At 43.2% G+C, this 26655-nt stretch overlaps 2 pseudogenes; one reads left to right on the forward strand and one right to left on the reverse strand.

Moving 5' to 3' along the window:
* The first annotated feature begins 6081 nt into the window (after positions 1-6081).
* LOC136650724 (5S ribosomal RNA) lies at positions 6082-6200 on the forward strand (annotated as a pseudogene).
* A 12603-nt stretch (positions 6201-18803) lies between these two features.
* LOC136650350 (5S ribosomal RNA) lies at positions 18804-18923 on the reverse strand (annotated as a pseudogene).
* Positions 18924-26655: the final 7732 nt, after the last annotated feature.

Here is a 26655-nt window from a genome sequence, read left to right on the forward strand (position 1 = left end):
CCCCAAGCAATTTGAGATCATCTTCCCTCTCACACTACAGCTTCAAGCTGTACATATCATGTATATCAACAGCTCCCAAACTGGTGGGTCGTGACCCACCAGGGGAACTGGAAACAGAGCATCCCCCCTTAAGGGGCTCATGCCACTGTGAGGGACAGAGGAGGATTTTCCTCCTTACTAGTTTCCAATTGTTTTATTTCAGTTAATCAGAGGCTTGGGGAGTCCTGTGGAGTCGTCCATGGGGCTCTCTGCAATCCTGGAGGTCGGTGCTGATGGCAGTTTAGGAGGAAACCCCCCCCCCCATTCCTGGCAGTGGCACAATCCTCAGAATCCTGTCACTGCCTTAGCCCTGCCCCTGGAAGCACTTAAGTGGTTCCCAACTCCCCTTGGGGTGTTTAGGAACAACTGGTGTATATTCTTCTATATTATTGCTCATTCAATGATCTAAGATGGGGCTAGAGTCGTAGATATACCAGTATTGGTACCAGGGGTAGATTGGCTATTTTTATTGACACTCACAGGCAGTATTTTGTCCTAGCTTTTCAGCACCATTGCTTGTAGGAAGGGTGAATCATAGTTTTGCAGGAGTATCTGTACTTGCTTGGAAAAGACTTTTCTATCTTTTCATCTTTTCTTTCATCTTCACATCCAGTATTACAAGTGGAGTGCTGCACACTTGTGGTACATTAATCTGGTTGCTATTTGAGACTCAAAATATATACAGGAAATATATACAGTATAACACAGGCCGACACACATTTTGCTTCCTTAAATGTCACACTAATTCCTGAGTATATTTGGGGTGCCAATTCCAAAAATGGCATCAGTTTTGCCCTATCAGTTTTGTCTAGTTTTTGAGACACGGCATAGCCTCTTTACTGAATGGTTCTAGCAGCTTCTTGAACTTTGCGGCTTCTTGAAGTCTTGAATGAAGCCCCATGCCGTAATGGTGGGAAGCTACATGTTAAGGCGGATGATTTGAGCATACCAGCCTTCTCCTTGCAAATTTTCAGTGTGCAGGGAGACTTAAATATGCATTGGAACAGATGGTTTCTTCACCTGCAGTTCAAAATGGGACTGTCCAGGAAGGGTTTAAGAATATAGGAAATTACCAGCAGTGCTTTTAAAACACATACCGTAATGTGAAGAGATCCTGTGTAGTTGCCAGTGGCACAGCTATGCAGTTTGGTGGGAAAAGGACAAGGCAAATGAGGGTGAAAGGTGCAACAGAAGGATTTGTTGCAGTGACTTAACTGAATAAAAAGGGGACATCGAAACTGGTTACTAACAGACTGGTCACTCATTGTAGCTAGACAGAGAAAGACAACTATATCTGGCCATTCACTAACGATGGGAACTTGACATGTAAAGATTTGACATGAGTTGTGAAAATATGTATTTTCTGTGACTCGTGTAAACTCGAGTCATGGATATCAGACTTGGACCCGACTTGCATCCTGGGGCCAGTGACTTGAAAAAGAGTCAGGACTTGAATAGACTTGAATCTCAACTATCTTTGGTTTGTGCTTGTAACTCTCTATGTGTGTGCTTGCTTACTTTTGGGGGGGCGGGAGGCGCACCTGACTTGTGCCACAACTTGTTTCTTATAAAGACTCAGACTCAAGTAAAAAAATGACTACAGCAGCTCAAGATGAGTTGCAGCGGCTGCCTATTATAACTTGCAAGTCGACTCAAGTGGGGGGGTCGGAGACTCACAAGTCAACCTGTGACTCAGGGCAGTGACACTCGCGCATCTCTTCCATTGACTAATGACTGAACCTTATGAATAAACAGTTGTTAGCATTGGTGTAGCTAAGGGGGTACAGGGGGTAGCAGTCACACTAGGCAAAAAGCTTTAGGGGGCAACAAGGTGAGCTTGACGCTAGTGGCCAAAATTGTGAAAATCTTGGTATGTATGAATAATACCACCAGGTTATATATCATTGGAAAGGAATAAAGTGGATTTCTTTAAGTCAAAACTGACCTATGAGACTGATTGTTCTGAGAGCCAATGAAACGTTATGATACTGCATGGAACCAATAAGGTGTTAATATGAGTCAGCTCTCATTTCCATGTATCATAATACAGCTACTCCTACTAACTGGTGAAGAGGCAGTTTTTCAAGTGGTGCGTCTCTTATATTTAGCAGGGAGAGAGAATAACAGTCCTCTTCACTCCAGTACAGTGTCTCTAACCAATAGGGGGCACACTTTTTATTTGTTTATTTACTTAATTAAATTTTATTTTGTCATGGGGGGCTACAAAATTTTCTTTGATCCCAGGTAGTAGTTAAATGCCTTAGCTATGTCACTGGCTTGGGGGAGGTGGCAGATCAAGTGGGTGGTGAACCTCTGGGAGGAGGAGGCAGGTTTCCCCTCAATTTGCACTTTTTAAAAAGACTGGGCATGATCACTTCTGGTTGTGACATCACTTCCAGGGCATCATTTTGAGCTCCACACTTGGATACAGGTTCATTAACTACGCCACTGGTATTTAGGATGGAATAGAGAACTGAAGAAGAAGGAGAAGAACTGGAGAAGGGACATAGGGAGATTAGGAAATTTTCCAGAAAGACCTGGGTTAAAGTAATAAGAGTTTTGGGGCACAGATCATGATGGAGGTTTAGAGATTAGTGGACAAGGAAGGGAGAAAGTTCCTTGGGTTTGTACCACAGAGAAAGACTGGCTGGAGAGCATCTCTCTTTAGCCTGAACTGGGGCTATTGGCAAGATAGGTCATGGAATCACATCACTCGCAGTGGGGGAGCTAGTCTCTCCCATGGAATAAACAAGTCGATAGGACTATAGCATTGCTGGAACATGCATTTTGATGATGCAGCATACTTTATGACTGTCACAAACAGCAAAGATCAACCAGCTAATAGAAAGTGCCTTATGCTGAGTCAGACCATTGGTACATCTAGTTTAATACTGTCAAAACTGATGGGCATCAGCTCTCCAGGATTTCAGACAGGAATTTTCCTCTGTTCTACCTGGGAATGCTGAAGGGACCTTCAGTCTGCAAAGCATGTACCACTATCTCTGCCTGTGTAGTTTCCCTCCAAGAGGCAGAACAGAGCTGGTGTAGAGAGGAGGATTCCCCACTTGGACCTTTATAGCCTCCTAAAAATCTATCTGTCTCTGGTCATAATCTTAATAACTTGGGAGGGAACTCAACTTGCTGCAGAATTAAGCCCTGTGAATCATCTGATGGATACTGTCCACTCAGCATAAGCATAATGTTTGCTCTAGATATCGTGTACATTAAGGAGACTGGAAATGAAAATGAAGCTCATTACGGTCCTCCAGTTGTTTGCTGTAAAAGTTAATAAGGAATTAAGATTTTATAACATGTTTTATTTTTTTAATAATTAACATATGAAGATATAGGAAAAGACTATAATTATCAGCCCGGCTGTTCTACCTGGCCCTTTTGCTGAGGCCCGCTTGCTGCACTGGTGAACCAGCTCAGTTACTGCTGTAACGTGCTTGTTCATTTTGTAAGTGATAATAAAGTATTTATAAATAGAAATATAAAACAAAATGCTGCCATATGCTGCTAGTCAGAAGCCGATGCATGCCCTCAGCGGAGGGGAAGTGCTGCGGAATTTCAGCTGTCGCATGGACACGGATGCGAGAGAGATACATCCATGCGCCATTTTGTGTGGGAATTTTCAGGCCTTGGTGGGGGAAAAAGGGGGAAGCAGAAGTTAATCATATAATTAAAAGCTCCTTACGATTCCTCCCAAACTGTGAAACTTCATTCAGATTTGCTGCTTGTGAATTATTTATTGCCATTTAATTTTTAATAAATGTCCACATGCAGTGGATAAAATTTCCACTTTTGAGAGGGTGACATGAAGCTCACATTCCTGGGTTACATGCAATTATTTTGAAATTATAGTGCACCATAGGCCTTGAGTATTATTCACATTATTCACATGGGTGGTTATATTTTTGCTTAAAAAATACATCTCTACCTACTGTATAGTAACTATACAGCCAAGTGGCAGCATGGCTACAGCCTTTCCTTTAGCACACTGATTCCATATCCTCAGATAATATTGATTGATGAGGCTCCTTTTAAAGTGAAGGCAGCTCTGATGAGCTTTATATATTTCTCCCATAATATTCATTTTAAGTTAATCTGGATTCCCTCAAGAACAAATGGGGAAGCATATAGCTCAGTCTGGTGAGCTGCTGCACTGACAACTGTTCCCACAAGGCCTAAACTGCCGATATGCTATTAGATCAGTGTGACTCACTAGGCCAGGCCTAGTTTCATTTAGGAGCTGTTCATCACCAGAGCCAATAACTATTGTACAAGCCTGCTTTGTACACCATGGTTAGTATGTGGCTTTAGCCAGGGATGATATTAGGGGTTGGTCAGCCCTGGGCTGATTAGAGGAACCTTGAAGCCAGGCCAAACCCCTGAGCCTCCAGTACTGTTCAGTCACTACAGTTCCCCCCCCCCCGCATTTTCAGGGTGGGAGGAGCTACTGCCCACTCCTGCTGCCCAGAATTCTCCATTAATAAGTTTGGTTGGGGTCCAGTGCAGGGCTTGACCCCAGGGCTTTCATCAACTTGGCACCAGCATTGACTTTAGCTCATAGAAAGAGTCTGTGACCATTCACTTACATGTAGCCTGCTGGCCATGTCTCCTGACAGCCTCACATTTGATGTTTATATATGGCCATGTGGTTGCATGCATGCATGTCTCCTGCACGCAAATGATGAATGTGTGTTGAGGGGTGGGGGCCCAGTCAGTGTATACATCAACGCTGGGGCAAGGTCAGCAGGCTCAGACCTGTTTCCACCTCTGAGCATTCTGCATTGGTGTAGAGTGGGATCTTCTACTCAGAGCCAGTGGAAATAAGGGAGAGCTAAGCCCTACATTTGGAGTCTCTACATTTTCCAGATAGTGGTCTTGGAACCATTTCTGTATCATACGCTCTTGCTGTAGTTGCTAAATTCTCCTTTCCTTCCCTATCCCACACATGACTCTCCAAGGGCAAGATTCCTAGATTGCCTCTCATGGAGGACAGGTGTGTCAACAACTATTTGCCATGATAACCAAATGGAGCTAGCAGTTCAGAGGTGGTACACCTCTGAACATCAGTTGTTGAGGAGCACACTTCAGGGGAGGGGGAGAAGGGAATGTTACCTTCATTTGCTCCATGTAGAACTTTATAGAAATATTTATAGAAATATCAAAATGTTGAACTATATGGGTTTTTGGGTTGATACAGCTCTTATGTAGTCTCCCAGCTTGATCAATCCTCCCTCCTGAGTGTAGAGCTATGCTTCCTACTGAAAGATCTTTATTTTGTGTTGGGCTGTCACCTTGTTGAATGGCCAAATAAACCTGTTTTGAATTGGCCTCTCAGGGCTGATCAGCAGCTGTGGTTGTTCTTCCCTGGTATCTACTGCCCCTATTGCTTCGGAACCTAAAGCTCACTTCATAGGATGAATTAACTTCCCTAGTCATCAATAGAAAGTTTTGTTGTTGTTAAAGAAAAGGTTATTAAATTCTTCAATACAGCGCTGAAAGAAGAGAAGCAAAAATATAAGGGAGTTAACACCCTAGCGAGAGAATATATTTGGAGTTTTGTTATTCCAGTGCTAAGAATTTTGACGGAATTCTCTTGTTTTTGTTAATATGGGTTCTGCATGGCTTCAGTTGTCTTTGTCTTCTTGAAAGAGAAGTGAGTGTTTGGAGAAGTTAGTGGAGCAATACGAAAAATCAGGCAGACCCTGTATTTTTCCAGAGATAATGAGACACAGCAACTGCCCAGAATTTTATGACTCTGGAAAGGAGTCAGAATCCTAAGGGCACTGGAAATGACAATAGAAGATAACCAAGAAGACCTGTTTACAAAACCCAAACAGTTCACATTTTTTAACAGTGCTTTGAGTTGCCATGAGTTAGAAAAAATCAAAACTGCTGGTTTTTCCCCCAACAAATTAAATTTCAGGAAAGTCTTTTTGGCATAGTTAGGCCCACTTACTACATTCCACGACAGAATGATACGATTGTATGAATTAAAATGGTACTTTAGGATAATGTACAGGCATACTGTGGAAATTTGTTGATGTTACCCTGCACATGCCCGATCTCATCTGATCACGGAAGCTAAGCAGGGTCAGGCCTGGTTAGTACTTGGATGGGAGACCGCCTGGGAATACCGGGTGCTGTAGGCTTATACCATAGTCTTTCGAGACTGAAGGTTGCCAACCGTTGTTGATGGAAAAAAGGGAAACACAAAACTGCCAATTCATCGCCAACAACTCGTTGGGATTCTGTGCTTTAGACGTGGCATAATTTGCCTTCCTCCCTGTGTTGTCTTTTGAACCTTGACTAGTGGCTTGGACTCCACACAGTTGCTGGTAATGGAAGAGGTTTATTCACAAGGTAGTATATACAGGTCCCTGGCAAGGCCCCCAAAACACAGGCCTGCAGTATGGTTCCTATTAATCCAAGGTACCAAGTGGCAGGGACAGGCAAGTGTGAGAGATGGATTGTTCTTAAAGGACGCTTTTAATGTATTGTGCCTGGATACAACCCACTGTTTACTGTGAAATGACAGGCTATTGCTTTTACTAGGTAGCATTAACAAGTTTGAATCCTGTGCAATGCCTTAATTTTCATAGACTTTGGTTTGCCAAAGAAGATGATGAATAGGAAAGGGATCATTAGGATAGTCACAGCACAATTTTATGAATCCCTACTCAGATGTAAATGGAACTTACTCCCAGGTAAGTATGTATAGGATTGCAGCCTCAGAAAGGCGAACCTCAACCCTTTTGTTTCCCAAAGTGAAACTTCCAGTAGACCAAATTTTTCTCTTCTGCCTTCTACACTGGCCAGCCTTCTCCTTACTCCGTCCTCATAACCTTAGTTGCCTTTGTCCTTCACAACTAATTGTGGCAATAGGGAAGTGCTTCCAAGATGGTCTTAGGGCAGTGGTTCCCAAGCTATGGGTCACGACCCACTTGTGATTGTTGCTAGTTATGAAATTGACAAGCTGATAGCTCATAAGGACTGTTTTAAGCCCTATGGGAAATGAAACCAAGCCAGAATGTGCATGTAATCTTGAATAGCCAAAAAGACATCAGTCCACATGAAAGGGCAGGCCGAGAGGAATGCAATGCCACCAGAATGGTCCTAATTCAATTAATGCATGCCCCCCCCAAATAAGAAGTCCCCCCCTCCAAGCTGACAAGGAAGGTGTACTGAGCCCTATGGAAAGTGAAACTGAGCCACAAGTGTGCATTTACTCATGAGTATGCAACCATACCTCGTCTCTTCTTGAAGGCCAGACAAAGGGGAATGCAAGGCCACCAGAATGGTCCTGGTCTGATGAAAGTGGAGCTCCACAAACACATTGGGAGGTGTCCCCACCACCATTGTAAAAAGGATAAAAACAGAGGCTTGAGTAGCTGGTAAAGTGAAACTTAAAAAAAAAAAAATCTATAAACACCAGGATGCACCAAGTCTTGGAGCAGGGAAAGATTGAGACCCATTGTGTGCATGGCCATTCCTGCCTTGTCCCCAGTCTGTCTCCACTGGTTCCCAGTTCCCTGGTCCATTTCCCATCTCACCCGCAGCTTACTAATGGGTGAGTGTGACCTCCTTGCATTCTTAAGACCAACGGCTCCAACCCGCTATAGCTTGCTCTCAAGTGGAGGTCCCTGCCAGAAAGCAATGGTTGCCACTTGGGACCATGCCCAGTTGACCAGTGTGGAGGGGACAGTTCCTGCACAGGTACTTCCTCTTCATTGGCCAATTCAGCATGCTACAAGATTCCTTGCGTTTTTACAAAGGGCTTGAAGAGCAACTTTACTGCAGCTGCTTTTTGAACACATTCGAATTGCTTATTTTTCAGATTAGACACATATTAGAAGAAGTTTAACTGAACTTCCGAATTGAGCACTTGAAGAACATGTGGGAAATCATGTCTGCTGCCAGATATTCCTTGCACACTGCTTGATGCTCACATGCTATATTTCCCCTTCACTAAATATGCTGGAACACTCTCAGGTTTAACTTCTCCTTGCCATTTGTCTGAGAGTTCTCTGTTTTCCACCCGCAATTATTTTCTTGGCAAGAAACAGAAGTTCGACATTAAAGAGAAATTCATGCAACTCTGCACCATCTTTGAAACTTCAATTAAGGCAAGATTATGCAACTGGCTTTGCAAATCCTTAAAGCTCTTAGTTATATGTGCATTTTGATACACAGTTCAGAGGTAATTCAGGGGCAATGTATTGTCATTGCATAATTTACGATGGCATCTCTTGAGTTCCTGTCCATTGACAATGTCCCAGGCACTTTGTGTTGGCTGCATAGCTCAAACCACTTTCCTGCTGCTTCTTCCACACAGCAAAGTAGGGGAATCACAAGTCTATTTACTTACTTAAGCAGGACAGGAAAAAAAAAATTAAAGTAAAAGCACTGATTTTTCTTGATTGAAATAGCTTAGATTCCCCCCCCCCCCAACTCAGTTTCTCCTTCACTTTTGATTTGGTTGGCTTTTGGTTGGTTTTGTTGAATCAGTTCTTTGGTGGGAGGTGGGGGGATCAGTCCTTCACCTTGGGTGTCCTTTAAGTCACATTGTATTCAAAATAGAACTTTTGATTATTCTAGAAAGTAAACCCAGATGTAAACCCAGAGCCCCTCCAAAAATTGAGTATTTATTGGCTCGAAAGTGTTCCCAGAATTGCACTTCATTTTCAACTAGAATAAACACATTTCTTTAGTCTAGGGCTACCATACTTGCTACCATAACTTTTTGTTTTGTGTACTTGCTGAACTATTTCTTTTTAGACTTAGCTTGCTAAAATATTTCATTGATTGTACACAACTGTCCCCAAATTGCTAGGCAATGCAGGTTTTAATGCTGCTTTTAAAGCCAGCAGGCCCAATGCATATGTTCCTCTAAAGTACTGTTTCCCATAGTGAAGGACATTCTGTATTTTTCCATTCAGTTTTTTCATTGTGACTTTTTTTCTTCATCTGCTGGTTTTGTGCAGTGTCTCAATCACCATGTTCACCTCTTTCAGCTCCTCAACTCCTTGTGAACTGGTGGAAACATGTCACAATGAACTTGTAGCACAATGATGTTGTAGCAATGTAGTAACCCAACAGGACTTGTAATGCAGCCATTTTTTAAAAGTGAGCTGAGATCTGGGAACTTGGTTCTGGTCTTGCCTCAACCACAGACTCCCTGGATGATTTTGAATGTGCCTGCTTCTCTAGGACTCGATCCACCATCTCTTAGGACCAAACTAGATGTTCCCTTCAATGTGGCATTGAAAAATGAACTTAAACCTGCAAAGGCACATTGCGGAGTCCAGGCTGGGACAGTGGTTTGTGGGAAGGGAGAGAATGACTCATTTTCCGTCATGCCATTTTCCTCTCCAAAAATCAACTCCCCCAAGTTGGTATATACAGTCAAAGTGGCTATTTGCAGCAAGATATACTGAGACCTGCTAAATGGCTACAGCCATGTTACAGAAGAATGGGAATAGGTGTATTGCTTGGAGAAGGTTTTAAAGCAACTCTTCCAATTTATAATCACATTTAGAGTCACCACTGCTGGCAGTTTTCTAGGTTTTTCTAACTCTATTCTTAGGAATACGGATGCTGACTCTAACTGCATTTTTCTACCCTGAATATTCCCAGAAAGCACTTCTGGATTCATGTTCAAAATTAATCTGATGATGAGACAATTTCCTTTGCTTCAACTGAGTATAAGACTCTCTGATTGGGTTTGGACCATTGGTTTCCCACAGATGAGACTTAATGTGAGCCAGGAGGTTTGGCTCACCAGGCCAGAGAATGTTTTCACTGGATGAGGATGAAATTGTCTATGAGCTCCACTTCCACTCTTTATTAATTCCTGATCTTTGTTGGTGGGAAAAAGAAAACATAGTGAGGGGCTGTAGCCATGAGAATAGTCATGGAGGACATGGGAAGAGCTCACAGACATCTTCAGCAGGAGCAATGCTATTATCAAGAGTAGGTGGATACTTTCTTTGAAACTTTTTGCAAAGCAGCTTAGCCAAGAAGAAGCACCTGGCTCAGCAGGAAGCAATTTGCCTATGGTACATGCTAAAGTCTAATGAGTAGGGACCTGAAGGGGGACATGATTCAGAGCCCAATTCTTCCTTCTGCTGAACCAGTTGTGCTGAAAAGGAGCATGCCTTATCTAGTCAGGGGGAGGGCAATCAAGAGGGTTCAGAGGGGAAAGGAGAATATTTCCCCCTATCCCTCTGTAAGCTGGCACAAATCTGAGGAGAAGTGGCAAGGAGGCTTACAAAAGAGGGGATAGGATCTGATATATGCCACTGCTGCCAGATCCACCCCCTCCCGCTGCCTCCCCACTCCATCCCTCTCACCTTCACACCCAGTTTCACCCCTACCTACCCATCCCCTGCCTCTGCCACTGGAAATCTGGTCAAGTGGGCGTGATGGGAACCTGCAACAAATGTGGACTGCTGCCATCTCTTGTGGCAGTGCTCCCAAAATGGCCACTGACGGAGTGCTGTGCATTCCATTGGCAGCCATTTTACAACAGTGGAAGTCTCTTCCTCCTCTGACAGCCCAATGCTGGATAGGATTGGGCTTTTAGACATGTAAAACTATGCATGAGGTAGACAGAGGGAAGTTATTTTTCCTCTCACACAACACCAGAACCAGGGGACATCCACTAAAATTGAGAGTCAGAACAAACACAATGAAATATTTCTTCACATGGCATGCAATTAGTCTGTGGAATTCGTTTCCACAGGATGCTGTGATGGCACCTGCCCTAGATGCCTTTAAAAGAGGATTGGACAGATTTATGGAGGAAAAGATTGAGTGCCCTTTGTTGGGATAGAAAGGCAGGATATAAATTCTATAAATAAATAAATAAAAGCTCATCACAGGAGAACAAAAAATGCAGCCTATAGAGCCCTATAGAAAGTGAAAGTGAGCCGTATTGTGTGTTTACTCACAAGTAGACAAACTTACCTTAGTCCATCGGAAAGGGCAGGCTGAGAGGAATCCAACAACACCAGAATGGTCCTGATCCAATGAATGCAGCCCCCAAAAACATCTGAGAAGGAAGTCCCTTCCACCATGACATCACTTCTGGTGGGTCATGGACAGATTGTCATTCTAAAAAGTGATCCCACTGCTAGAAGTTTGAGAACTGCTGCAATAAAGTGTTAGTAAGTTGACACCCTGGTGTGTGTGTGTGTGTGTGTGACACCACTAGTGACTAAAATCACAGTTTGGAGGAATAATTCCATCATGTTATTTATCAAACAATGCATCATTTCATGCAGAATGTGTTCTACCTTTGTTCTATCAAAAGGTACAGCCAAAAAACCAGTGGGGGCGGAGTGATGGTTCATCACCATGCCCACCGTCTGGGGTGTTGCCCCGCCCACTGCATGGGGGGTGACCCGCTGGCATCTCGCACCGATTGATGTGAACCCTAGTGACGCCACTGATTACCATTATTATCACTGGGTAAACCAGCAACTTTGATACTACATTGGAAATCATACATAGACATGAAATGTTCTACAGCAGTTATCAATATTTGTTTATATGTATGTGCAGTATTCTCTGTCTAAATTTCACACAGGGTCGTGTTTGCCAGAGGAGACGGTTCAGCTGTTTGATCACTACTCCACACACATAGTGTCCTGAGTGGATCTGTGGAGAACATGAACCTCTGGCCCTTGTGTCCATGATGCTTGGGGCAGCTTGACAGTCACAATTCAAGGGAGTGAGATGGCACATGTTTCACCCCACTGTTGCCTGTTAGAAGTGGCATCTGTAACTGTGGCTGTGCCAAGTCAGATGTGACTTTCCCTGTGTTGCTACGCCCAAAGGATTACTCAGTGTGGAGGAGTTTTCAAATGGACTTTTCAGTGGCGCAGTCAGAGTTTGGGCGCAGTTCTAACCAACTTTCCAGCACCTAGTAAGGGCAATATAGCTCTGAGGTAAGAGAGCAAACATTCCCTTATCTTGAAGTGGCCTCCGTGACTGCCACCCAACTGCAGGATGCAGCACATGCCCCATTGGCACAGTTGTGTCAGTGTGTCAGTTGGTTAGGATTTGGGCCTTTATCTTACATCTCTTTGAGTTTTTTGGACACATGAAATCTTTTTCTGCTAATAATCTTGCTATCTGAAAGTACCCCAAATTGTCCAATTTTCATATTTGAACAGCAACATGACAATGTGAAATAAACAAGTTGGGAACTGAAAGCAGAAGCAGCGAAAATAACGGAGGCTGTGCTTACTGCATCAGGAGTGAGTTATTGGCATCATACAAGAGATGGCTTTAACCTTGCACTAGATTTCCTTAGTTTCACTGATAGCGTTGACATTGTTGCCGTGTTTTTCTATGCCTGCTGTCATTTATGGGTTTCTGGCAAATCCTCAAGTAGTTTCAGGAATCTCAGTATAGGCAATGAAGTGGGAGTTGAGTGGGATAGTGGTGAAAAGATGATTTGGAAAATCTTTTTATGAAATGGGTTTTAATGCCACCAGGGCTGACAGCCTGAGTGGAAAGGCTGAGTTCAACCTCTCAGAAATAATTTGAACTCTCAGAGGCGAGCATTTCTTTTGCACTTAATCAGGGGGAACAATAGCATTTATTAATGTGACCTATGACAGGGTGCACTGACTTCAGCCTTGCATATTTCTGAGGCATAAGAGGCATGGCAGGATGAGTATTACCTCCAGACTCAGGTCATTGATGGGAGAGACATACTGGCATAGGAATCTGAACAGATTGTCTGGGAGCTTGGTCACTGGGCAATCTGATACGTAATGTCTTATGCAGCAGGACTTGTGCTTGCAGCAGAGATCTATCAGGATGCGGCACCTGGATTTGCAAGATATAGAGGAAAGGAGACACACAGATATCCCACAGCACCATCACCTTCCTTCCTCTAATGGCCCTTAATTGGTGTGACTTCTCCTAAGATTTCTGCATGACATGGCCCCCTTGCAAAGTCCTGCAAGGTTGTTTATAACTCCAGCAATCTAGCTTACCACTCCCTTCCACATTTCCTTCCCGCCATCCTCCTCTTCTTTTTCCAATCCAGGGAGTGAACGGAGATGAAGAAGCAGTGGAAGCAAATAGGCAGATAGATATGGGTGACCCTTACCAATCTGCTGCCGGAGGCAACTGCTTCAATTGGCCTCATGGATGGGCCAGCCCCGGGTGTAGAGAAGGAGGACTGAAGCCAAACTGACAACTTCAAAAGTCAAGCTGGATAGAAATTTTTGCTGTCATAATACTAACCTGGTTTTTGGGAAGAGCATTACAAGTTGACTCAATTCATATTTCTAAAGCCTAAAAACATGACTTTTGGTGCTGTAACTATGTATTACAGAACTGATTCTGAAAATGAATACCTTGCTCTACCTAGTCCACAATTATTACAAGCACCCCAACCACTATAAGACACTAGGAAGTAATCCAATTGAAATTAGCCGAAGGGCAGTGGTTCACCTTCTTCCAACTCCTTGCCTATACCTGAGGCCAATGGTACAACCTCGTTTTGGCCTCTCACTTTGCTTGGTGGCTAATGCTTTCCTCAAAATATAGTCGTGCTTTATGGAGAATTTAATAACTTTTTGAAAACTTTGGTTAAGTAGTGAGCCTACCAAAGAATACGTCTAATCAACAAGTAAATGTTGAATTTTTTATAGACTCCAGGCGATCGTTATTGTAATGGACATTAAAAGACACGTGCATTTATCAGCCCATTAAAATCAATGTTATTATCCAAATGGATTTACAAACATTAAATACATCTTCCCATAAAACATAAATAATGTAGCCCTGTTCTGACCTTACTGAAGGTTCCCATGAAACAGCAGAATGCTCATTAATAATGCTTTTGGCTGGGAGCCACATATGGGCCAGACGAAGTTGCATTGTTTATCAACAATGGGGCTAGATGTCTTCTAGTTACAATGCCGCAAACTGCATGGGTTTCATATCTTTATGCCCATTTAATAACTCAAAACTCAGGGTGGGTGCAGGCTGTTTTGTTGGGAAAGAATCTTGAAGTCATTCTCATCTTACAAATCCCCAGTAGGAGTTCTGTTTAATGGAAAGCAAAGGATATTGGTTCAATATGATGCCTGGAATGGCACTATGATTAAGGATACTGGAATGAATCAGATGAAGGGAGGAGAATATGCGAGCTGTATATTTGGTTCTGAGGAGACAATGGCTTTAACCACAATTAACAGCACAACTCCATGCAAGCCTGCTCAGAAATAAATCTCATTTAATGGGACTTACTCTTTGGTAAGTGTGTATAGGATTGAATCTGAAGGGGTTCAATCCTATCTAACTTTCCAGCGCTGATGCAGCTATGCCAATGGGGCCTACATGGCAACCTGTGGTGAAGGAGTGATCTTGGAGGTCTCCTGAAGTTAGTTCTGGCTAAGTGGTACAGCTGACACCTATGAAGTCAGAAGAACAGCTTGGAACGCAGTCTGAAAAAGCCGGAAGTATCGGATAGCTGCAGGAAGTGCTGATGAAATTAGTCATCCCAGCAGCTATGTGGGGGGGGGGGGGAAGCAAACACAGCCAGAAAGAGACCAGAATGTGAAGGACTCTACCTAAAATGAAAGTGTTCTTGGAAGATAGAACTTGTAATTGTAAAAATCCCTACAGATATTTAGTAAAGCTTGCCTATGTAAACCGCCTGGAATAAAGTTGGAGGAGAAATCCAATGACAAGAAAGACAATATATAAATACAGGAAAAAACAAATAAGGGAACGTTTGTTTCCTTACCTTGGGGCTGCATTGTGGCTGCGTCAATGCTGAAAAGTTGGCTAGGATTATGTCCTTGAGCACTTTAAAAAAATCAGTGGACTTAGGGCCCAATTCTGTTCAACTTTCAAGTACTGATGTAGCTGAAACGCATCCCTGAGGTAAGGGAACAAACATTCCCTTACCTTGAGGAGGCCTCCATGACTGCCCCCCCACCGCAGGATGCAGTGCACAACGCATTGGCATTATTATTATTGTTATTGTTGTTGTTGTTGTTGTTGTTGTTATTATTAACAGTATTTATATACCACTTTTCAACTAAAAGTTCACAAAAGCGGTTTACAGAGAAAAATCAAATAACTAAATGGCTCCCTGTCCCAAAAGGGCTCACAATCTAAAAAGGCATGACAGCATCGGCGCTGGAAAGTTGGATAGGATTGGGCCCTTAAGCAGTTTGATTCTGCATTTGGATTGTGTGGTTTGGGTGCCTGTTAATGTTTGGAAAAATCAAACACCTGCGGCGGATGGGCTCTGCAGTTGTGTAACTGGCTGAACTTTTACCTGGCTTATATCTCCTGAATATGTGAAATTGTTTTTTAGTAACCACAAATTGCCGTTCCTTGTAACAGTACTTACAGATTATTTGAAATGTTTTTAAGCTCCATTATTCATTGTCTGTGACAAGGAAGATAAAACGTGGGACAACAAATAACAAACAGAATTCTCATATTGATCTTCTGAAGAGGATGGAAAATAACAACTTTTTTAAAAAATCAGACTTTCAGGAAATGATGAAATCTTATGGGTGGAGGATGAGATGCTTGCTCCATTTTACATTTTTAAGAGTTTTTGTATTTGAGTTCACTCACAAGTGTCTTCAACATTTTGTCAATCTGGTGAAAGAAAGGCTGTTGGCGCCAGATAGGCGCCAGCAGCAGATTGCCCCCTGCCTTGCCTCGAGCTCCAGGGCTGAGGCTTTGCCGCGATTGGACCAAGGCTGGGGGAGGCGGGGCCAGAGCGTCCGTCTGGAGCGCGCGTTCCGGTGGAGCTCAGTGCGCTCCCGGCCAGCAATCCCACCCGCCCTCCCGTTAACCAGTCTGGGATTAGCTGGTCACTTTCTAGGGCCGGGTAGGAATTTTTTGCAGGCATCCTAATTGGCTGTGCGATGTCTGTTTTTTCGCCTACCTCAGACTGGCAAAGGGTGGTGCGGTTCTTTCACCCCGGGGTGGGTTTGGTCACTTTATGGTTAGGCAGGATACGTGCGGGGCTGGATAGGTAGGTATCTGGCTCGGTGTCCATCCAGGGCAGCAAGGTAAGGGGCGAGCCTGAACCGCTCCCATGATGCCTGACTGGCCCCAGGAGGCAGGCAGGCAAACCCCTTGCCTGGACTGTCAGGCCAGTGACGCTCTGGCGGCTGGTCTGAAGTCTGGCTGCCTTGCCCCCTTTGGGGGTGGTGTTGAAAGACCTGAGCTGGCAACTGACAGCTGGGGCCTCGAGCCAGGCGGTACGCCCAATGAGTCTGCAGGGGGAGGTAGACGGCTAGGGCCGTTTCCCCCATAAGGCCTCGCACGTTTGTTGTGATTGTTATTGCCCTGCTGCAGTTGAGATTTAATAAAGTGGCCCTTTTTATATCCAAGCCGAAGTCTGGTCTCGTTATTGGCGGGTTTGGGGGTAAAAACAAAACAAAACTTATTTTAGAGAAATGTCATGTATTTTGATACTATTGAAATCATTGGGACTTACGTCACAGTAACTTGATTGTGTCCATGGAGTATTTACCATTTGTAATGATGGTGGTAATCATCCATGGCATTGCGGGGGGTTCTGGGGTACAGTGACCAGATGGGCCCTGATGGATGTAAGCTCTCAGACAGTGCTCAAACTGGGCGTCATGATGCCCCAGCCTGAGGGCCCTGGCCTCTTTCCCCTTAAGGGGTGGGGGCAGGGGGGAGGAAGCGATGTGATCCCCAGGATCTCATCACTAAGAGCTCAATCCTAACCCCTTATGTCATTAGTTTCCAGCACTGGCATAGCGGTGCCAATGGGACGTGTGCTGAATCCTGCAGTTGGGTGGCACTCACAGAGGCCTCCTCTAAGTAAGAAAATGTTTGTTCCCTTACCTCAAAGCTGCATTGCCCTTATGTCAGTGCTGGAAAGCACCGAGATAAGGGGTTAGGATTGCGCCCTAAGGGGGCTGCAGGGACTGGCATGTACTCACCAGTCCCTGCAGCAGCGTCCCTGGGGTGCGGAGAGCCCTGCACAACTGATTGCAGGGCTCCCCAAAGCTTAAGAAGTGAAAATGCAGTGATTGTGCCCTGCCTTTGCAAAACCGGAAGTGGTTATATGAATGTCGCAAGTCTGCCAACTCTTGAAAAATAGGAGAAAGTCTGGCACTGGAGTGGGACCCAGTGGCAAAGATTTGGGTCCTAGCAGTGGACCAGTATAGGCCCGACATTAACCTATGCCACCCTGAGGAGGAAAAAAGTTGGAGGAATACTGGGTTATTTTGGGCAAACTGACAACCCTCTGTTTCAATCATTGCTGGAGATACAGAATGCTTCATGTGACACAGAATGCTTTATTAAGCTTTTGACATACACCTCCCAGTCCTAACCAACTTTACAGCACTGATGCAGCTGTACTGCAACCCTAAGGAGGCCTCCATGACTCCTCCCCTCCACAGGTTACAACACTGGTGTACCTAGGAAGGGTTGGGGGGGGGGGCAAATGCCCTGAGGCACCTCAGGGACCAGGATCATGCAGCCCATTGTCACTGCTGCATCAGCTCAGGAAGGTTGGTTAGGATTGGGCAGGAAGCCTGCAATTTTGTTCACACTTACTTGGGATTAAGTCCCTTTGAATACCTTAGGACTTAACTTCTGAGTAAACATGTATCAAAGCAAACTGTTAATATGAACCATTTCATTTATTGGTGGTGCTTGCAAAAGTTTTCATTGTGGAGAAGCCTCCCTGTGTCTTTGTTGAGGGCCTTTCTTCCTCGACAGTGATGCTTCTGTGCTTCAATTCTCTTTCAGAATAGAGAGCCTTGTCAGTTGGGAATGCTGAATCTTTTTTTTTGGGGGGGGGGGGACTTTTCTCCTTTATTCAGGCTGTGTTTCTGTTACCATTTGCAATGCAGTTATTGTCCCCTGTACTTAAGGCTAGTGTCAGAGAGAGAAGACAGAATGTGGAAAGAGAGCTTAATAGCTTTTGAACCATAAAAAGGTGTTGAGAATCTGACAAGCTCATTGAAATCTTTGCAGTTAGCCTGGATTTTTTTTGCATAGCTTTCATGTTTCTCTGCCTTACTATTCATTTTTAATACAACACTGACAATCTGGCATCTGAGACTCCTCTAACAATTGTATCCATCTCACTGAGTGCAATGGCCCCAAACTTTTACTTTCAGAAAATTGCCGATGTAGACAAGGGGAGCCTTCTTGTTTCTTTCTTCTTGAAAACCTGAACAGAAATTGCATCTGGGTCAGACTAATCCCAGAAACAAGTTGTGCGCAGAGTCCTTGGCAGTTGTGTATTTGGGCCTGTTAACATGTGTTCTCTCCTATGATGTTTGTTTATTGGCTTTGTTGTTTATGCTTTTGGTTTCTAATTGTTTTGTTCCTTGATTGTATGCAGTTCTATATTGGATACCCCTTCTGGAAATTTCTATCGAAGGGCACTGTAAAAAAAACACAGGAATAAATACATAAGGTTACATTCAAACCTTGTGTAAGTGGAAGGGAGCTTGTACAGGGGAACTTTCTCAATGCTTTCTCCCCGCAGCAGCGCTCTGTGCCCCTGCAAAGCTTCTTTAGAGGATCGGTTCACGTCATCATCGTCCCTGAAGGGTGATATGACATGCAGGCAACTTAAGACAGAGGGGGAAGCCACCAAAATCTATAGACAGAGGCATTGTCTATGGAAGAACAGGGCTTACTTTCTGTAATAAGACATATGGGTTGGCAACCTTCAGTAACTTTCAGTCTCGAAAGACTATGGTATAAGCCTACAGCACCCATTATTCCCAGGCGGTCTCCCATCCAAGTACTAACCAGGCCTGACCCTGCTTAGCTTCCAAGATCAGACAAGATTGGGCATGTGCAGGGTAACAGTTGCTGTCAATATTATTCCAGTTTTATGTTATATTATTCCCAGGGTGACCAGATACAGTGAAGGAGAGAGTCCCTGTGCCTTTAACCATTGTATAGAAATTAGGGAATTTTGGCAGGTGCAGCTTTTTAAACACTTCCAGGTGGAGCTCCACCTGCCAAAATTCCCCCTTTTATATACTAGTTACAGGTACAGGCACTCTGTCCTCCATTGTATCTGGTCACCCGGATTATTCCTGCTTATGTTGAGCATACAGTTTAGGGGACAATCCTAACCAGGTCTACTCACAAGTAAGTCCTATTTTGTTCAATGGGGCTTACTCTCAGAAAAGTGTGGTTAGGATTGCAGCCTTAGGGCCCAATCCTATCCAATTTTCCAGCACTGGTGCAGCTGCAATGCAGCCCCACGGTAAGGGAACAAATGTACCCATGCCTTAAGGAGGCCTCTGTGATTGCTGCCCCACCACACGATGCAGTGCATGCCCCATTGGCACAGCTGCACTGGCATTGTGGATAGGAAAATTGGATAGGATTGGGCCCTCAGTTAGTTTGTTCTTTTAGTCATGAAATTCCAGGCTGATTTACAGCTTTACTGGATTATTTCCTGTTGAAAACACACAGGGGCATCCACACAGAGATTTCAAATGGTACAGATAGCCATTTAATTCTGTTCAGAGTTCTCACCTTGAAGAATGAGGTACTAGCCATTTCCTACAGACACATGTCCCATGATATCACAAGTCCACACAAATCAGCTTTCCAACATACACCACCTTTGATTCCCAGGTAATAAAACAGTGTAATGTACGTTCACCTGAGGCAAACTTACAAGCGTTCCTCACAGACTTCGGTGACATCATGTTCTGAGATCCCCATTGAACTGTTTTTCACAGGCCTGAACTCAGCTGCAGGGTGATGGCAATCTCAGGTCATGACAGCAACAGGTCCACTCTGACTGTGACATAAAATATGTGATGGGCTTATATTAAATGTAGCTCTTTGTACGCCTTGATTTGGGGCATTTTCTGAAAGCTGTGAATGCCAATTTGGATCAGATTGCAGCATCTAAAAAAGCCTAATAAGAGCACCCTCAGTAGTCACATAGCCACATAACACTGGATGCTCACTCTTTCAAGTTCTTTATTCCATGCCTGCTTGCCATTTGCTCAGTGTCACAGAACCTGTGCATAACTAAGCATCAAGCAGTAAAATCTATGAACTTGGATATTCGCTTGTTCATTCATTCATAAAATATCCACTTTGGCCCCATTTTAATGAAGCATGTGTCAGACAAATACCAGAGTAAAAATGTGTTTTTTTCTGATTAGGCTTTGTGCTGCTTTTCCTTTTTCCTAAAGGCATGGGGAGACTGTTAGAGTCACCTGCAGCTCCTACATTGTTAACATTAACTATCCAGAAACAAAACATGTATGGTGTAACAACAATACATTCTTTATTTGGAAGAGTGAGTCATATTACTTCAATCCAGCTTCCCACAGATTTGAGTCTTTAATGGGGACATAAATAAGCAACCTTAGCATATGTGACCTCCTGACCAGAGAGTGTTAAACTCCAGGAACTATATTGCTTACCACTTTTCATTCATTCAAAAGTATGTTCATCATAGTTCTGCTCAAAATAATTTGATTTAAATATAAATCCTGGTCTATTCTCGTATAAATGATGCTCAGATATGCTGAGAGCAAAATGACGGGGATGCAATTCATAAGCAAGATCTTGAAAAGGCTCTTATTTTAAATCTAAAATATAGTGGGATTGACCCAGCTCCATAAGCAACCCCAGACTTTATTTAGATTACACATGGTTGCTTGATATGTGCTATGGTGATGGGTTAATATTTTAATTTTGAACTACATAATTCTCTAAATGTGAAATCATTGTGGACTGCTGAAGCCACCAATATCCTACAGATTCCCAATTTCCTAAATAGTTTTTACTATGGTAAACATTTATGGTAGCCCACAAAATGCATAATCAAACAAAAATCAGTCACAATGACTTTCCCACTCAGTTTTGATTGAAGATGGATATACAGGCCAGTTCAGAAGATATGTTCAACCAGCCCCACCTGTCATGCAATGAAGGTTGTGGGCAAAGATGTGGTATTTCTCTTTGCGTAATCACTAGGTTGGGGGGGGGGGTTCATCTGAAGCAGCCTTCACATAGTTTTAAATATTAAACCATGGGCAGCAGAATGAATCATCCCACCATATGATTATACTGCACTGGAGAAGGATGCTGTCAGGGGAGACATGCACACACTTACTTTTTCCTCATGCAATGCTGATTACTGTATTATCTAAACTGATCCACATTCTAAGTGTGGAAGAAGTAATCTGAATACGCATTTGCTGCTCTGAAACTTACTGCCCAATCCTGTTGGGCCTCACCATCAATGAAACACGTGTTCTGCTGGTGGCAACTTCTGCAAAAGCTTGGAATTGTATTTAGAGACAAAAAGAGAGTTCAGAGGGGCCCTGTATCCATGAATCCTGTACCTGCAGATTCATTGATCTGCGGATCAGGTCCATGGGCCCCCCTGCGTGCACAGCCCCAGCAGTGCCCTCTCCGGAGACAAGGGGAGCTCAGAGGTGAGGTGAGGGTGGCAAGGAGGCTAGGGGAGGGTGGGGGGCATCTGCCAGTTTGCCGATATTCATTTGTCAGTATCCGTTTGGTGTTTGCCAGTATACGCAGTTTCAGTTAACCATGTGGGGTTCCAGAATGGTACCCCTGCGGATACAAGGGGCATGCCTGTAGATAGTATCCTTCAAGGGGACAATGGGCCAGATTTGACCCTGGGCTGTTAGTGACCGATTCCTGGAGTACACTTCCAAAAAGTGATACTGCACAGAGAAAAAGCCAGCAACTGGTTAGTTCTCTGAATTCCTACACCTAGGAAGTGGTTTGGTGTTTTAAGCTATCGTAAGTCCCAAATTTGTTTAAATCAGATTTTATCCAAAGTGGGGCAATTTGGTCTGCTTCATTTCTGAATATGTGTATTTTGGTGACATTCCTGTCTTTTGTAGCAAAACAGGCACAAGTACATATATCCTTGTCTGATTTGCAGTATCCCTAGTTCAGATGTTGTTCAATTGATTAGCCGGTAGGTGAAATATTTTATATGAGGATTAGCTCCTGTGAACATTTAACATAGAGGCAAATAGTTTGTTATCAACAAGAAAACTGTATGCTTTAAAAAGTAGGATGGGAGGGAGGCAGACGGCATAAGCAACTGACAAAAAAAGAGGCACTTATTACACAAATGTCCTGTGTGTGGGGGGAAAAATAGCTTGCAGACAAATGGCAGGTCACATGGACAAGCAGGATTAGAAAAATACCCTACAGTAATTGGTTCCAGAGAGTTTAGACATTAAAGTGTTGATTCCCACAATGACATCTGTTGTAGAACTATGTCTCTGCAATGGAACAGACCTTTCCCTTGGGTTAATATTATTGATTTTTAGATGAATTGTGGACCGAATAATTATCAAAGATGGGACTATTCCCTTGGCCTCAGTCAGCCTGTAGCATAGTGCCTGCAATTAGACTGCATTTATCCCACATGCTGAGTTGTGATGACTTGCCAAAGCGAGACAAAATAGGAGCGCAGGGCTTTTGAAAAAACCAACCACAATTCTCGTTCCTAAATGAATGCCGATATCTTTGTCCAATCTGTTGCTTGTTTTACAGATCTGATTAATAATACCTCAAAAAGATACCTGGAGACAGTAAAACAAAAAGGGTGTGAGTGTGAGAGAGGGAGGAACTGTGTATAACTCAGAAAGCTGAAGAATTAAATGTGGTATCTGGCAATTCTTGGCAACTTTGATTCAGTGATGCTGAAAGAGAACTGATTAGAGAAGAGAACTTCCTTATAGAACGATTGCCCAAGCTCTCATACAGCAAATGAGTTATGATGGGAGGGCCTTTAGTGAGACCTTCAACGATGAGCTTTCTTCAATTGATGTGTATTGGCATCATTATAAACTGTGCTGTGAATATATGAATGCGTTCGCTGGAAAGAAGAGAATCAAACTAGATGTTACTTTAAGCATGACATAATGTGTGATTATTTTTATTCAGTAAGTAGCAGCTGGATTGACCCCCATGAGTTGGAACAGAAGCATGGAGGAATGGCAAGGATTCATCCTATGCCCCTGCCAGAGCCTAAATGTAGTCGCCCCCCCCCCCCAGGTGGCAGCAAACTGCCCTGAAAAAGGCTCCCATTGGTGTCTATGGGAGTTTTTCTTTTTTCTTGTTTCCCATGACAATTTGCTGTCATGGGGGAACAATCTGGATGAGGACTGTGACTAGGGCAAAGGGTTAAACTCTCCCCCTCCCATAGTCCTGATCCACAAGGGGCTGATCTGCCTGCTATTTATTGAATGAGACTAAACACATTAAAACTCAGTCATTTACTTAAAGTAAACTTTTGTTTGGTTTTTATCAATTTTAGTTGTAGAAGCCATGGATGAAAGGCCCTCATCACTTCGGTGTTACTCAGGGCCATACAAAACGTTATTTTAAGTAAGTGATTGGGTTATTGTGCTTAATTTTAGTGTGCTTTAGACCATTCTAAAATAGTTTCACCTCTTACACAAGTTGTTTGCTCTGTTGTGCAGCTCCAGTCCTAGGACCAGCTAAAGCAGACAATGTATTCTGCATCCAGGTGCAAATATTCTCAGCTATACCTTTTACAATACCATGTTGGAAGTCCAGAGTTTGCTTATTCTGGAATCCTAAAACTCTTAGAACCCCATAGAAAGTACAGGTATAATAATAATAATAATAATAATAATAATAATAATAATAATAATAATAATAATAATAACAGGTATTTATATACCACCTTTCTTGGTCTTTATTCAAGACTTTATTCAAGGCGGTTTACATAAGCAGGCTGATTAAATCCCCGTAGGGATTTTTACAATTGAAAGAAGGTTCTATCTTTCAGGAACCACAACAGTCCAGGTGTTTCACTCTGATCTGGTTTCACATTCTGGCCTCCTTCTCCCACGCTCAGAGCAGATGGAATCGCTCGGCTTCAGCTTGTCAGCTGCTTCAAGGTCGCACGGTGCCGGTGGCCTCGAACTGGCGACCTTGTGGATGTTATCTTCAGGCAGTTGGAGGCTCTACCCTCTAGACCAGACCTCCTGCCCGGACCTCCTCCTCCTCCGGACCAGACCTCCTCCTCCTGTATAACCTAATTATCCATAGATTTTTCACCCATGGTTTTATCTCAACATGATGAGAAGGACTTTTTAAATTAAAGGAAAAAAGTCATTTAACAATAGGCTTGTTAAATGTGAGAGAGGGCATCCAGCTGACAATCTATCAGTCATTCTCTCTCCAGGCACTTAGAGCAGCTTCACTCTAAGGCAAGCTTCACTCTAATTCACTCTAATTCACCCCTCCCTTCCCCTTGAGCACATGAAAGAAAGATAATCACTTTGTGTTGGTGAAGGGAGGGGACGCTGCCTTGGAGTGAAGACTTTCTAAGTGCCTGGAGAGAGACTGATGGATGGATTGTCTGCCTAATGACTCTGTCTTACATTACAAAGGTCAGCAAGCCTGTTTTTAAATCTCCTAGCAAAGGGACATTGTTTTTTAAATGGATTTGCTTTAATGCAGTTTTTGCCATCCACATGAGTTCTGGGAAAGGAACCCCCACAACTAAGACTCAACCTGTATACAACAGCCTTCAGAACTATCAAATCTCACAAATATGATTAAACAGGTCTTTTTACTTACATTCCAGTTGATGGATATTCAGTTGATGGACCCTTGGAAGTCCTGCCGTGTTGTTTTAAAACTGATCTTTGCATATATCAGGTCAAGAAACTTTCCATTAAAAGGAAAACATCTCGGAATTCTAACAAGATTGTGTAGATTACTGTAAATGCTCCAGTCTGTAGAAAATTCCAGGAATCTTGAAAAGCATCCACCCATAGGCACTGCTATGCAGGTGAGGAGCAGAGTAGGTTTTCTACACTGATATTGGCTTTCATATCATACTGTATGCAGTTGCAAGATATTTATTATCACTGAAACACCTATAACTTGCTGACACTGAAGGGGTGAAGGGAAACATTTTCCAGATGAATTGTTTGTTGTCAAAGTGCTGTTTTGGGAGCAAAAAGGGCCCAGGAACTTTTAATTCTATTGTGGTTGATAGCACACGTATTTGAAAATTTCTAACCTTCCGTTTTCTTGTTCTACTTCAGTTTTTATTTAATGTGTCAAAGACACAGAGCACAATAAAGAATGTGCGGAAATGAGCTTAGGGTGAAGGATAAGACTATGTTTGATAGCATTGCTTTGATATTGTAGCTGTTAAGTTCAGGAGCTGCAGTTCAGTTTTGGGTGCAGTTACTCATGAATAACTAGCCTCTAATGTTTTAAGTCTTTTTTTTTTCTTTCTCAGTAGCAGAGATTCCATTGAAATTAATGGGCCTAACACCAGTGGAATAGGTGTTTGGAATCTTTGAAAATAAAGATGAACTTCAGGGATTTCAGAACATAATGTGAATTGTCGCTTGCTTTCAAACAGTAAGTGCATGCTGAATTTTGCAAACATACCCAAGATTTCGGAGGTGGATACTGGGGAGTTGAAAAAATATTTATCATTTTATGGAAAAGGTGTAAATGCAGTTAGTCCTGATACTGTAGTGAAAAATGTGAATTAAGTAAAGTTATATTAAGCACTGTGTGCACTTGTGGCAGCTACAAATACAGCACAATTTATATGAAGATACTGAAGCCACAAATAAAAGAAATACAGGAAAGCGGAAAGAATTAAAGCAAACCTGGCAATCTGTGGAGGGAGTAAAGTAGAAAGAATCTGAGATGGAAACTGTTTGCATCTTCGGCTGCTTGGAAAGAGACAAACTTTCCTTCACAGAAGATGGAAGATGACACATTCATTAGAGAAGACAAAGATGATGGCCCAGAATCTTGTTGCACTCACAGACACACAAGAAATGTAGTAGGTAAGAATGAGAGAACACTTTGGCTGCAAGGGTTTTTGCATGCTTCTTAAGTGACTCTATCCTTTGATATTCATAGCACTAAGAGAGCAGATCATCACAGGGACAGAGAGGATGTACTGACAAACTGACTGAGGTTTAGACATCTTGCAGAGGGTTTTGCTATTAGTCAAGCAGGATACTTTGTTGCTGTACACTTGATGGATGGCAGGGATTGAAATGCCAAAGGAGAGCACAGTGGTGACTGCTCAATCAAGGCATTCTGGAACTGGAAGGGGATGAGAATGAAGCAGGCAACTGTCTTTTCACAAGCCGCCTAGTTCTGACAATGTATAGGATAATGGCAAATGAGACCATGTTCATCCCTTTCTAGCTCCTCAAGCCCACACAATATGACTTGATATCGGTCTTGAAAACACAAGTTGGTTTCTTGGTGAAGCATAGTTCTGGATGTTATGTAGTGTGTGATTGGGGGGGCACAGGAAGTGCATGTGACTCATACTACCTCTTTTTGTCCTTAATTTCAAAGTGGGATTTCTCCATTCTGCTTTTGACTGCATTGGAAGGCAGGAAGAGAGAAACACTCCAGATATAAAACAGCAGGGCTGAAAAACAAGTACAAGCATTATACTGAGAGTAAACAGAATTGATTCAGAGTGAGGGCCATGAGCCATAAGAACATAAGAACAGCCCCACTGGATCAGGCCATAGGCCCATCTAGTCCAGCTTCCTGTATCTC

The sequence above is a fragment of the Tiliqua scincoides genome, chromosome 4, assembly GCF_035046505.1.
Source record: "Tiliqua scincoides isolate rTilSci1 chromosome 4, rTilSci1.hap2, whole genome shotgun sequence".
In the NCBI taxonomy this organism is placed as follows: Eukaryota; Metazoa; Chordata; class Lepidosauria; order Squamata; family Scincidae; genus Tiliqua; species Tiliqua scincoides.